Below are 13,169 nucleotides of genomic sequence, written 5' to 3'. Positions count from 1 at the left end.
TAAATTGGTTAATACACAATGCTTTGATGTTCTGAAGAGAGCGTCTCAGGGTGAAGTTCTCATGGGCGGTCTCTCCCATACATTACTGATTCTGTTGTGGATGTGCCACAGCCCTGTGTTTGGTGAGTACAGAATTCCGATGTCTGAGAAACAATTTTGCGATCATGTGTTTATTAATATTGTGATTAATCAAAACTAGCATGGCTATTGTTATGTTAAAATACAATGACCTTGTTCAAGACTGAATGAGTTTTATGATAGTTTGTGGTTATTTCATACCATGTTTTCCTTCAAATCCAACATCTTCACTCACAGGTGAGTCATAATTTATATAAAAAATATATTCAATAAACACAACTGTTTATTTTATTTATATTTATATACTATGTTTTGAATTTTACCTTTTTTGTAGGAAATACAGTGATTGATGTGGATAATGGAAAAGGCCAGGATATATTTGAAATAAATGAAGGTTTGTGGAAACATTAATATCTTAAATCTGTAGCATAATTTCTATAACAGTTTTGTATTAACTGCTGTCTCATTCAACAGCGGCAGGACTTGACCTGGTGGAAGGAGACATTCTGATAAGTGAGGTCAGTGTTTTCTTTGAACAAATTCTCATGCCACTTTCCACAAACAGGATACAAATTAGGGCCTTAATCTCTGGGCTTAAAAAAAATTATGCAATATTTTCTTAAGGACACTCTAAAAGTTCAGAAAATGTCAACATTAACTTCAGGAGGTCAAAACTAATGTGTGGATACAGTTATATACACTCAACATCATAAAAATCAAAATAATATTTTTTTATTTATATAAAATAAATCCTTGTTTGTATTTAACAGGGAGAATACAGAAACACTATTCGGCGATGAAAAAGTATCGCTGGCCAACCACTGTGCCATTATGTCCTAGACTGCAGCCTTGGTCAGTGAATATAATAACTGATTCAGTTCTGTTGAATTTATGCTTTGACCTGTATATGATAATATAATTCTAACTTAATATTTGCTCCAAATTATGCACTCACTATACTCTCTTAGTTTTCTTTTCTGTCTTAAAAAAAAAAAAAAAAAAAAAAATATATATATATATATATATATATATATATATATAGACATCAACGCTAAAGGTGTGGTACTGAGAGCATTTGAGCAATACAGACTCAAGACCTGTATTGACTTTAAACCCTGGAATGGAGAGCCAAAACTACATTTTTGTATTTAAAGGCAAAGGGTAAGAAAAATTCAAAACACTACACACATTTAAACTCATCTTCACATATTGTGCAATAAATCAAAACTCTATGTTTTATTTATTATCTACTTTTAAAATCCCCATGAAACCAAACCTTTTTTTAGAGTATGACTATGTTATCGGTAAGTTATAGTGTGCTCCAGAACAATGACAAAATTCGCATAAAAAAAGAAAAAAAAAAGAAAAAAGCATGAAATAGACGTAATTCTTGGAACAGATAGCAATATTCTTATTTTGGCAGCCTGGCAATTTTAGATTGCTTCGGGGGTACCGCAGCGGAGAAACCCAGTACCGTTGTGATTCTTCATAGACATAAACAGAGAGAGATAGCTCCGGCTACAATGTTCTTCCGCAAGACGCAAGCAGTTCTGTTTATTAAACGCTAGAGCGTCAAAGTTACCGACTGCAGCTTTAATATCACCTCCAAAATGGTTTCACTGACCATCCCACATTCTCTGTTATTTTGCACAACAATCTCCATTGCTGTATCATGGTCCATTACAAACATTAAGACAAAGTACAAACAATGCACATGTACAAACATATCTGTACACTGTATCTAAAGGGTGTATACATATAGGGTGATGAAAAGGTGATGTTTTTATGTTTAATCAGATGTTACTCATATGTGGGGAATCGGCAGATGGGAAAACAAAACTTGTCAATTGGTGCAGGCTGTGACAGTTTAGGAACAGTGGAGCACGAGTTTCTGCATGCACTGGGTTTCTGGCACGAACAATCCAGATCTGACAGAGACGACTATGTCACCATCATGTGGGACCAGATTGAAGAGGGTAACTATTGAATTCTTAAATACACTCATCAATAATAACATCACTCTGTCTCGCAAAACTCCTTACATCTATACATATAATTATATAAAATACAAAGTAATTTGTTCATCAACTAATTCACAGTTTGTTTTCACTTAGGTAAAGAGCACAACTTTAATTCATATAATGAAACGGTGTCAAGCTCTCTCGGTGTGCCCTATGATTATGGTTCAGTCATGCACTACAGTAAGAAATCCTTCAGCAAAGGCAGTGAACCAGCCATTGTTACCAAAATACCAGAAATTTTTGGATGTGATTGGTCAACGCATGGAGTTTAGTGACAGTGACCTGATCAAGCTGAACCGGCTATACAACTGTAGTAAGTTTATGATTAAGCACGTTATGTGGTATAATCCTCCATTATTTATTTTTATATATAAATATACTGACATTAGTTTGACTGAAAAGATAAAGACAACTTTCTCATCTAATACTTTGCTTCTTTTACTCATCTTGTTCTAAACTTATTTTATATTCTTCCAGCTACAGCCTCAATATTTCTGGACTCTTGCCAGTTTGAGGAGCCAAATATCTGTGGCATGATCGAGGGTGATGGTGGAAATGCCAAATGGGCTCATGTACAAAGAGTAAAGGGCGGTCCACAAACAGACCACACCAACCTGGGTCAATGTAAAGGTATGTACACCCCTAACCACAAAATCAGGTTTCAACCAAACTGAGTTTTGCATTTATTTACCATTACAATTGCAATTTTTGAGCCACAGCATCAATAGCAATAAAACTTCATGCAAGTGAATTAAGAGCATTTCACAATTGTTTTTTACCATTCATCATGCTCAGTAGCCCCGCCCATTGTGGAACCTTATTTTTCCAAACTCCATATAAACACAAATATAGTTGTGATGCATCAAAAACCCAGACTCTTGTCACTGTGAGTCACATCAACCAGGAGTGTTGTGTGTGTAATTTTGAACTTTTTCACATAGAATATATATATATATTTTGCAAAGTTAACACCAACTTTCTCAGCAGCTATATTAGAAACTCCTTATGTTACACTCCCGATATCACATGGAAGACTATTTGTTTTATTTATTTTTTTGTTACATAAACACTCTGTAAAAGGTTGAATAATTCATAATCCATAATTCTGCATTGATATCTCTTTTTTGATGGTGGCACTTTGGTCTTCATGATAAACACATTTTACTGATACCATAAGGAAATATTCTTTGACTTTTTCAAGACATTTCTTGTCAAGCATTGTAATATGACATGAAAAATATTTTGTCAACTCCATTATAAGGTCCAAAGAGAAAGTGAGAATACTGGTTTAATTGTCTATTATCTAATAAAGTTTATATTTCCACAGGGGTTGGGTTCTTCATGCATTTCAGCACAGCCACAGGAACCAAGGGTAAAAATGCTTACCTGGAAAGTCGCCTCTTTCACCCCAAAAGACGCTCCCAATGCCTGCAGTTCTATCATTACAACAGCGGAAGCGTTGATGACCAGCTAAATATCTGGGTGCGTGAATACACAGTTAAAAACCCCAAAGGAGCCCTGAGACTCATTCAGAAGATCAGAGGTAATAATTTTTTTGTTTAAAACACCAATAAATAAATCCCTTTAGCCTATGGGTAACTTAAATTTGTACAACCTAGGTGGATTTCGAGGCTCCTGGGAACTATACCATGTTACGCTAAACGTCTCTGATAAATTTAGAGTAGTGTTTGAAGGGGTTAAAGGAAGAAAACCATCAAAGGGTGGTCTGTCTCTGGATGACATCAACCTTTCAGAGACCAAGTGTCCTCAATACACTTGGCGCATTCGTGATTTTAAAAGGCTTCTCGCTACAACCCCTGCCGGTTCCGATACCTACAGCCCCCGTTTCCTGTCCCCAGATGGTTACTCATTTCAGATTTCTTTGAACATTAATGGCTTGAAGGATAGTCCACATATAATGGCAATATACCTCCACTTAACCTCTGGACCCAAAGACAACAATCTCCAATGGCCATGTCCATGGCGTCAGGCATCTATGGAGCTGATGGACCAGAATCCAGACATCCAACATCGCATGAACAACATTAAGATGATCACTACAGATCCAAACATGACTTTCACAGACTGTAAGAAACAAAGTTATAGTTATGAGTCATTTTTATGTGCCATTAATGCTGATATGCTAAATGCAGATACTTGATTACAAATTTCTTAGAGATAAATGGCAATATGTGTTTTTAAATAGAATCTTCTCATTTTGTGCAGCCACAGGTAATGTTAAGTATTTCTGGGACAACCCACAAAAAGTAGGCAGTCTAGTCACTGACACAGATGGTAGTAAATTCTACCGGGGGTGGGGTTACCGAACCAGCCATTACATCACACATGATCGTCTGAAGAGCCGAAGCTTTATTAAAGGAGATGATGTCATCTTCCTCCTCTCCCTTGAAGGTGTGCAGTTCTTATTCAATGCAAATGAAATTCTTATGAAATATGACAAGAGTTTTAAATATCAACTTCATCAATAGACGTGACTGGACTTTTGGGGACTCAGACCAGAGAGTCTTGGAGACCGGAAATCAGAGACCTGCGATTAGAGATTGATGACCGTGATGCGGAGGAGCCAAAGAGACAGATGGTTGTATGCATCTATATCCCAGTTTTCTCCTAATCTTGATAACTGTACCATTATTAAATGTAAATGGATATACAGTAACCCATTCAGTGTTGTTGAGCAACTTACATGTAACCAAATTATGTTATTTAATTACAAAATAAATGTTATAATCTACAGTTACAGTTACTGAAAAAAAAATGTGTAGTTAAATTACAGTTACTTATGAAAAGTTACAGATTACAAAAAGGTTATCACAATATTTTCACACACATAAATATGATTGATGTCTTAACGGTTTTATTTCCTATTTAGGTTTATGTATGTTTTCTTTGTTTAACGACTGAAAGATTAACCCTGCCTGCTTTAAATGTTTGAAAATGATTAATCATCAAAAACATTAAAAATTAAGAAAAAAATCAAATGTAATCAAAAAGATTACTTTAATAAATCAATTGAAATACACTATTTATTAAATTTTACATAGGGTAACTTGAAATCTGTAAACTATTACATTTCCAAATTTCCAAACCTTCTCAACACTGATCCCATTAAACTGATTTTTTTCTTTTAGAACCCCAGAGTCCTGGGACCATGGACTAAAACATCCCCATGAGATGCAGCATACATCAAGAAGCCTCAATGGAGAGAGAGAAATCTTTCCATAATCGGCCGTATATTGTGAGCCTAGCTGGAGCTGGAGCTACTGAATTATAACCTGCATTAAAAAAAAAAAAAACTGTTAAGTACTATGCTCAAAAAATATTATTACTAGATTACTAGCATTTCTCATGTTCATTGCCTCCTTAAGATGAATTTCTTCTTGTTTTCCTCATTTGTAAGTTGCTTTGGATAAAACTGCCTGCAAAATGAATAAATGTAAATGCATCAAAAGAAGTAGTCAACCATTAATGCTCCCACAGTTTATTAGTGTTATGTTGTAGTCTGTAACAAAGTGCTTTATTATAAATAATTGTAATGGAATTTACATTCCTGAATTTTCAAGAGATGCAGCTGTCCATTGGCACTGCACTATATGAGAAACAGCACATTCTCTGAGATCATGACCTGGTTGTCATCCTGTAAATGTATGCCTGCAATTGGACTGTAGGTTTAACCAGATATGTAGTCTCAAACCAAACTTTTTCTGTTTGTTTTGGAGTGTTTGTTTGTTTGTTTACTCTTACACAGAGTTGATCGGTGGATTTAATTTTTGTCTTTCCAGGGGTAAGAGAGGGCTCTCTTTTGCTTTTGTGTATTTGTGTTTGCGAGTTTTTATTAATTTATTTATTGTTTTTCTGCATTTATGCAAAATTTTTGTTGTAATGAAGTGCATTTTACTGATTTTCTTTCCAACGCAAAGAATCTCTTCTCAGAATGTGCCTGTGCCATCTTTTTTTTACTCTCAGCTTTCCACTTGAAGTTGTTTTCTGATACTGTCATTTGTCTTCTGGTCATATTTTGTTTGCCCTAAAGAGAATCGCAGTATCTTCATTGACATCTGTCGTACTGTTACTGCCACTGCTTTCTTTCATAAAGCATTGCTGGTCTGATCACAGTCTAAACAAAGTTTTCCTTTTACTCTGGGGGGTATCTTCTTCTCACACATCGCTCCTGTCATTCTTTGCCACCTGTTCCATCCTGCTTCAATCCTTGATACTTCACCCTCCATGTTCTTGAACTGTGGATCCCAGGTACTTGAACTCTTTAGCTCAACTCTTTTACTCAGTCTGATGACCTTCTTGTCCTAAGTGTCTTTGCCAGTTGCCATGTAAAAAACATGCTATTACAATATGATTCACTTACAAACATGTAAGCAAATAGACATCTTGTTCTCCTTCAGTTAATGTCTACTCAATATAGTCAGGGTTTCCCATACATTGATTTATTTGTGGCGGGCCGCCACAATATCAAAACTGACCACTGTAACAGATATGCAGGTCAGCGATTCATGGGTTAAATTCTGTTTTATAAATTCAGACTGTTGGTACTAAATGCCAGCCTGGCTGGACTTAAACTATTTACGATGCCCATGCGAGCTTCAAAGAAGAAACGAAAACCCCCAACCCAAATTCTTCCAACACTGGAGACAAAGGAACTTTTCGTATAAGTTCCTTACTTTAATTTTATTATTAATATGTATTTTAATTATGTTTATGGATTGCATAAAATGGTTAATCCTTGTTATGTGAAGAGTATAAGTTGCAAGCTTATACTTTAGGAAATGTCTTTCCTCACTTTAACTTCCTCAAAGAGAGCCATGCTTCTGCAACCCCCACTTTTGCAGGTCGTAAAGTTTACGACCACACAGGACAGGAGAGAAGCCAAGTCACTGGCTTCTTTTGAACAATGCATTCTATGGAATGTATTCATTAACTTTCTGTTTTCATGTTTTATAAATGTATTACGTATTCCCTTTTGGTACATTTAGATGTTTCCCAACATCTGCAGTGTTATCATGTGTTAAACAAATCTTTAAATGTGTAATTCGATCTAAAAATTAGATCTTTGGTCATATATATATTATGTCTAGTCTTGTTCTAATCGTCATGCTTTGACAGACCCATTTATCTAGAGCAAAGTAATGAAAAATGTATTTAATCTGGAATAATGAACTTGCTTTAATATTCCTGATGAAATCGGACAGGCCCTAAATCATCAGGGGTTTGTCTCAATCGAGACAAAGGAACTTTCCCTCCGCTTCAGATCGCGGACATTCATTGGATGCTCCCTCGAAAATGGGCGTGAACTATTTCAAGCTATAAGAATTGACCAAACAAGGTCCACCCTTCTCTTCTTGCTCTTCTTTCTCTTCTCCGTTCTCGGACACGCTGCTCTCCAACGTTGCTTCCGCGCGGCCGTAGGCCGCGCTCATAGCGCGAACCCCCTCAGCACAGGGGCTGAGAGAAAAAGCCATTTTAATGGCTCCTTTGGAAGCTTTCGTTTCGTTCGTTTTCTTTTCTTTTCTTTACTAAGTTTATTAAACTATTCGCCTCTCCACGCAAGGAAGACGAATTCTGGAACAATGTTTGTTGAACCTTTCAAATACCGCGCGAGGACAGAACAAAGGACCACGTGCTCCACGCTCACGTCAAGCGCAGCGTGCACGCGCGTCACATGGCCTCCGTTTCATGGCACATGGCTGTTTCAACGCAAAGCTCACAAGCTCGACGCCGATCTCACGCCACACTCACATGGGACACTTCTGCAAGTATCACTTTCTCTATGGAGATTTAAATGCTGGTTTAAAGTGTTGTTATGATCTGATTTGTTGTTGGTTCCACTAAGGTTTATTGACTGATTTTCATACCTGAGCTCATTCTGTGATCTCTCTCGCTTTCTCCACTTCTCCCTCTCTCTCTCTCTCTCTCTCTCGCTCTCTCTCTCTCTCTCTCTTTTATTTGGATTCCGTTATGTCTTAAATGTTTATTGTCTGTATTTTCGTACGCATATTTACTCTGTGTGATTTGTAGTTTGATGTATTACTAGTTGAATTATTAAAAACTCATATATAAAATGATTGGCTTTGGACTCCACCCCACTCACATTACGAGTCACTGAAATGTTTTGGTCTTTAGCTACAAGCTCTAAATTTAGAAACTAAATTTATCATAAGGATAGGATAATATTTTCATGGCCAGAGAATACTTTTCCTTGAATTATAAGGCGTGATAACTTTATTGAAAATTGATAGGTCTATAGTGGTGTGCTGGACATACCACGGTTTGATCTGCAATAATTTACAGTAAGAGACATCACAATAATTGATATGAAGAATGTAATATTGACATATTAATGAGTAAATTACAGTGCCCTGTGATTAGTATTGGTATTGGCAATTGAGCTATTTTTCATAATCAATAAAATTAAATGTAACTGTCATCTGAGATATATATTAATCAAATTCTTGATTAATTATTCAAATTCCCTATATATCATTTGAGTTAATTACTATGTAAAACTCATTGTTGTTACATTTTGGTGGAGGAACGCGGCTATTTCAAACTTCGTTTTGTGAGCAATCAATCTGTGTATATGGTTTTTAATAATTTCTGCACGTGCGCTATGAAATTATGTAACGTTACTGGTGAGATAAGTCGCAAGACGCGAACTCACTCAACTGACTGAGGCAAAAAGCTGGTCAGTAGCACCTAGGTATTCATAGAAACTTAACAGTATAGTCACTGTTATTTTTAATGAAAGTAAACTGCAGTATAATGTTAAAAGTATCCTGTTAAGAAAGACCAAAATCTTTTTACAGTGAGAACATTTTAATATGAATAATTAAAAGATGAAGAAATCTTTTATTAGTTGCAACATGTAAATCTGAACATGAGCGATGTTCCTCTGATTCAGTTAAAAAGGCCTTGTTATTAAATATCGTTATGAATTCGTGGTAAACCACAATAATATTCAAAAATAAACGATAAAAACTCCTGGTCTAAATTGGCTTAGCTACCCGATTTTAAAACCTAAAACATTTAAATCATAAGTGCTATTTTGATAAATGTTTATTGGAGTCAACAGTTGGAAATTCCTGTTATCTTTTATTAGTTGCAACATGTAAATCTGAACATGAGCGATGTTCCTCTGATTCAGTAAAAAGGCCTTGTTATTAAATATCGTTATTGAATTCGTGGTAAACCACACATGATATTCAAAAATAAAACGATAAAAAACTCCTGGTCTAAAATTGGCTTAGCTACCCGATTTTTAAACCTAAAACATTTAAATCATAAGTGCTATTTTGATAAATGTTTATTGGAGTCAACAGTTGGAAAATTCCTGTTTTTATTACAGTTGTGTTTTGGAAGTGAACGGATCCTTCTTCAACCTATGTTAATATAGCACCTCAGAGATTAAAAACCTTTGTTTGTTACTTGTGATTTTTGATGCAGAAAATCAGCCTGACAAACGATCAGATAATTTCTAAGTCATATTGAAATTGTAATTCCTCTATCTAAACACCAGAGGGAACGTGTGGTTAGAAATTTCAGGGTACACCCTGCTTTCTGATTCCAGCTTGCATGAGTGCAAAGCTGCCAACCTGTGGCCATTTCAGATAATGCGCTCTGATTGCTAATTTATAATCCCCTGTGATGTATATTTGAATTGGATGTCTAAATTCTCGATAATTATTTGCATTTACAGCTTTGCTCGTGCGAATATTATTACAGGGAAACAAAAGAATGTTCCCTGCCTTTGACTGTTTACATTTACTTTGAGTTTAGTTCAAACATGATTTGAATTAAAATGTAATTGTTAATAGTGGAAATCTAGATGTGTCAGGTCAACCACTGATTGACCCACTTAGAAGGTAAGCCATCTAGTGGCAGTCTCCTGTTAAATCGACTAACAGACCTCTGTCTTTTCCATTCTGTTTTGAAATTGCATGTCCACTTTTACCCTCTTTGATTAATCTCACCCTGTTTGATTAATTTCATGATCATTAATGATAACTTACAAGCTATCAATGGTTATTATAGGATATTATTCCGATTTTCCTTTTAATTCTTACATGCTTATTTTAAATTTTGATTTAAACCAGTTTTGAATTTTTAATTTGAATTAAGTTTTCTGCTCAGCAGGTTAAAGACAGAGAAGCAGTACTTCCCCCCCTTGTGGTGAAAACCAGCTACTCCTTCTCCCTTGTTTCATTACTGTCTTTTAATTTGATGTTTATTATTTTGCTTCTCTCTTTTGACTTAGGTTATTTTGATAATTACCATTATTATCATAAATTCCTTTGTTTTGTTTTATCATGATTAGGTAAAGCTGTTACCTTTCCTCTCTACATATATAGTTACTCAATTGATGTTAAACAAACCAAACCTTAATTAACTTTAAGTTTCCTTTGTTCATCCTTTGTGTATTTGATTGTAGAACTCACTCGGTGATTGGACAGTCATCTCAGGTTTCCAGTGAGCAAGGCTGCCCGACCGGTGTTACCGATACTGGCTGCGAGTGAAACTCGGTCCCTCTTGTCTCAAGAGACATCAGCAATTTTGGCACTCCAAAGGTTGTGCTAAAAGTCACAAGCCGTGCTGTCCTGCGACACGCCAGAGTAACGGAGGACCGGGGACACTGCGGTTCAGTGTTTGGGGAGCACCGGGGAGGTTGACCAAGCCACTGGTTCCCACCTGAATGACTTCAATTCAACCAGGTGAACCAAAAGTGATAAAACCTATCCACTTATTATAAGCCACAGAATATTAGATATTCCCCCGGATATATTTTAAGTGTTCTGACCCTTTTGCTTCTTTAAGCCACACCATATTTCTAGGTTTCCTACCCAACTCACCTGTTGGCCCTATCTTAAAAACCTAGCAGTAGGCTTAGGCCTCCTCATTCTCACTAACACACTGTGTTTCTATTGTTTGTATCTCATTTCAAGTGTTGTTTCACTTTGATCTTTTCTACCCTCTGTTCTGTTGTGATTTGTTTCTTTCATTTCACATAGAGACAGTAACCTGGGAGCCACCAACGAAGTTAAATAGTAGAGCGACCACCAGCAGCCGGTGTCATCACACGACCCGCTAGGCTACTGCCTGTCAAATCTCCATTTCAGGTCCTTCGTTGACCCAAGTTAATTGGCTACTTAACTGTCTGACTGTTTGCATCAGTCAGCCCCAAAATTCTCATAAACGGCACAGCCCGTATGAATATAGCTCGTTAAACGTAGAACGAACTTGCATTGGTCTTTTTGTGTGTGTGTGCTGTGCTTCTCTCACCGACAGAGAATCAGGATGTTCCAGGCATCCAGTCCAGCAGTCCACGGGGGCCACCTCTCGACATGGTTGAAAGCAGTGACGACCCCCTTCCTGCCCAAGGATGCCATTAACCTGCAGCACCCAGAGCAACTAGACACCGAGCTAGATGAACTGATGGCACGCGATCCAAACCAAAGCGACTACTACAGAGAACTCGCCAGGATCTTCGGAAGCCTAGTTCACATTCTCGTCACCCAGGCACCGCTCAGTGAACGGAGCAACATCGCGGAGGAGGCCTGGAAGGACCAGGCCCCAACCCAGAGTCATCTTGATCAGCTTCTCCTCGAGACCCAGAACCAGCTTGAGAAAGAGGACGACACAGATCCAGAGCTACAGACAGGAGTTGAAAGACTTCACAATGCCCTGCAAGATCTTCGCCTCGACACAGATCAAAGAGAACAGCTGGAGAGAGAAGCCAGAAAAGAACTCAACAAAAAAACTCCAGCAAGGCGACGCTCTCCTAAAAAGAGCAGAGACTGAACTGAAAGAAAAAGACTATAAAACCTGGGCCTGCAAAACACACTTGCAAGCGGCCCAAGCTAAATTCAACAAGCTTACTCTGCAGAGAGACGAGCTCCAAGATGAACTTGACACTGTTCACACAGAACTGAGACAATCTCACAGATTACAGAGTGGCTGGATCGGAGAAACGCACCCCACAAAATTTCTCCCGGGCCGCCACTCCAACCCTTTCAGCCAAGAACCCAGAGCTGGAAAAGGGGGTGTAGTCTCCCTTCTAAGGAAATCACCAGCCAGCTTACAAGAACATCTGTCAATAACGGAGGGAAGAGAACCCTTCCAGAGAACGCATGTCACCAAACCCTGCACTGCTCACAGAGAACTTCACAAGCTAGCCAGAAGCATCTCTACATTCATTCCAGATCCTGCAGGAGGACATGATGTTCATGCTTCTTTACAAGCCATTGACTTTCATTTGCAAACTGTCGCCAACGTGACAGATGTGAACACATTGTACCTGTTAAAAATCACGGCCAGCCGTGATGTGCATTGCTTTCTGGATCGTCAACCAGAGACTGTCAAAGCGTACTACCAGCAACTGCTACAGACTTTGATTCTTGAATTCTCTGATCCAAACTCAGATCATGGGCTCCTTATTGCTATGGACCTCAAACAGGGCCGATTTGAAAACCCACAGACTTTCTGTAGTCAGCTACGAAACACCTACTTCGGAGCATGCAACGAACCAGGTATGGAACAGGATTTCAACTTAAAAACTCTGTTCCTCCCAAACCTACATGCCAGTTGGAGTTTTCATCTCAGAGTCCCAGCGTGTCCCCGTAACAGAACTACACAAGAGTTACGGAACTTAGCCCACAAAGCTTGCACCAAGCAAAAGACTATTTGTGAAAAGACTGTGAAAAACCCCAACGTCTCTGTCTCTGAGCACTGCTTGGAGTTAACCCTAGATGGCGCTCTACAACACCACAGTCACAGACATCTTTACAGAGAGTCAATACCATTCCAAGCCAGCAGAGGGCAACACAGTGCAGCCACGTCTGAGACAGCAGAGATCCTGAGGGTGCTGAAAGATCTTCTTCACATGAATACTCGCAAGGAAGATGAGCCAAGCACCCAGAACACTGCCCGAGCTCCACAGTCAACAGCTACAGCTAACTGAACGAGACAGCACAGGTCCTCACACCAGGTACCACAAACACAAGGTACCAGAAAATGCTGTTTTGACTACCTGCCTTCGCAGCGAGC

General features: G+C 38.0%; 1 pseudogene; it reads left to right on the top strand.

Moving 5' to 3' along the window:
* The first annotated feature begins 1,762 nt into the window (after nt 1-1,762).
* Nucleotides 1,763-5,363, top strand: LOC113096038 (meprin A subunit beta-like; annotated as a pseudogene).
* Nucleotides 5,364-13,169: the final 7,806 nt, after the last annotated feature.

This window comes from Carassius auratus, unplaced genomic scaffold, assembly GCF_003368295.1.
Source record: "Carassius auratus strain Wakin unplaced genomic scaffold, ASM336829v1 scaf_tig00215854, whole genome shotgun sequence".
Taxonomy (NCBI): Eukaryota; Metazoa; Chordata; class Actinopteri; order Cypriniformes; family Cyprinidae; genus Carassius; species Carassius auratus.
The sequence above is the reverse complement of the archived record's forward strand: the minus strand, read 5'-3'. Positions and strand labels throughout refer to the sequence as shown.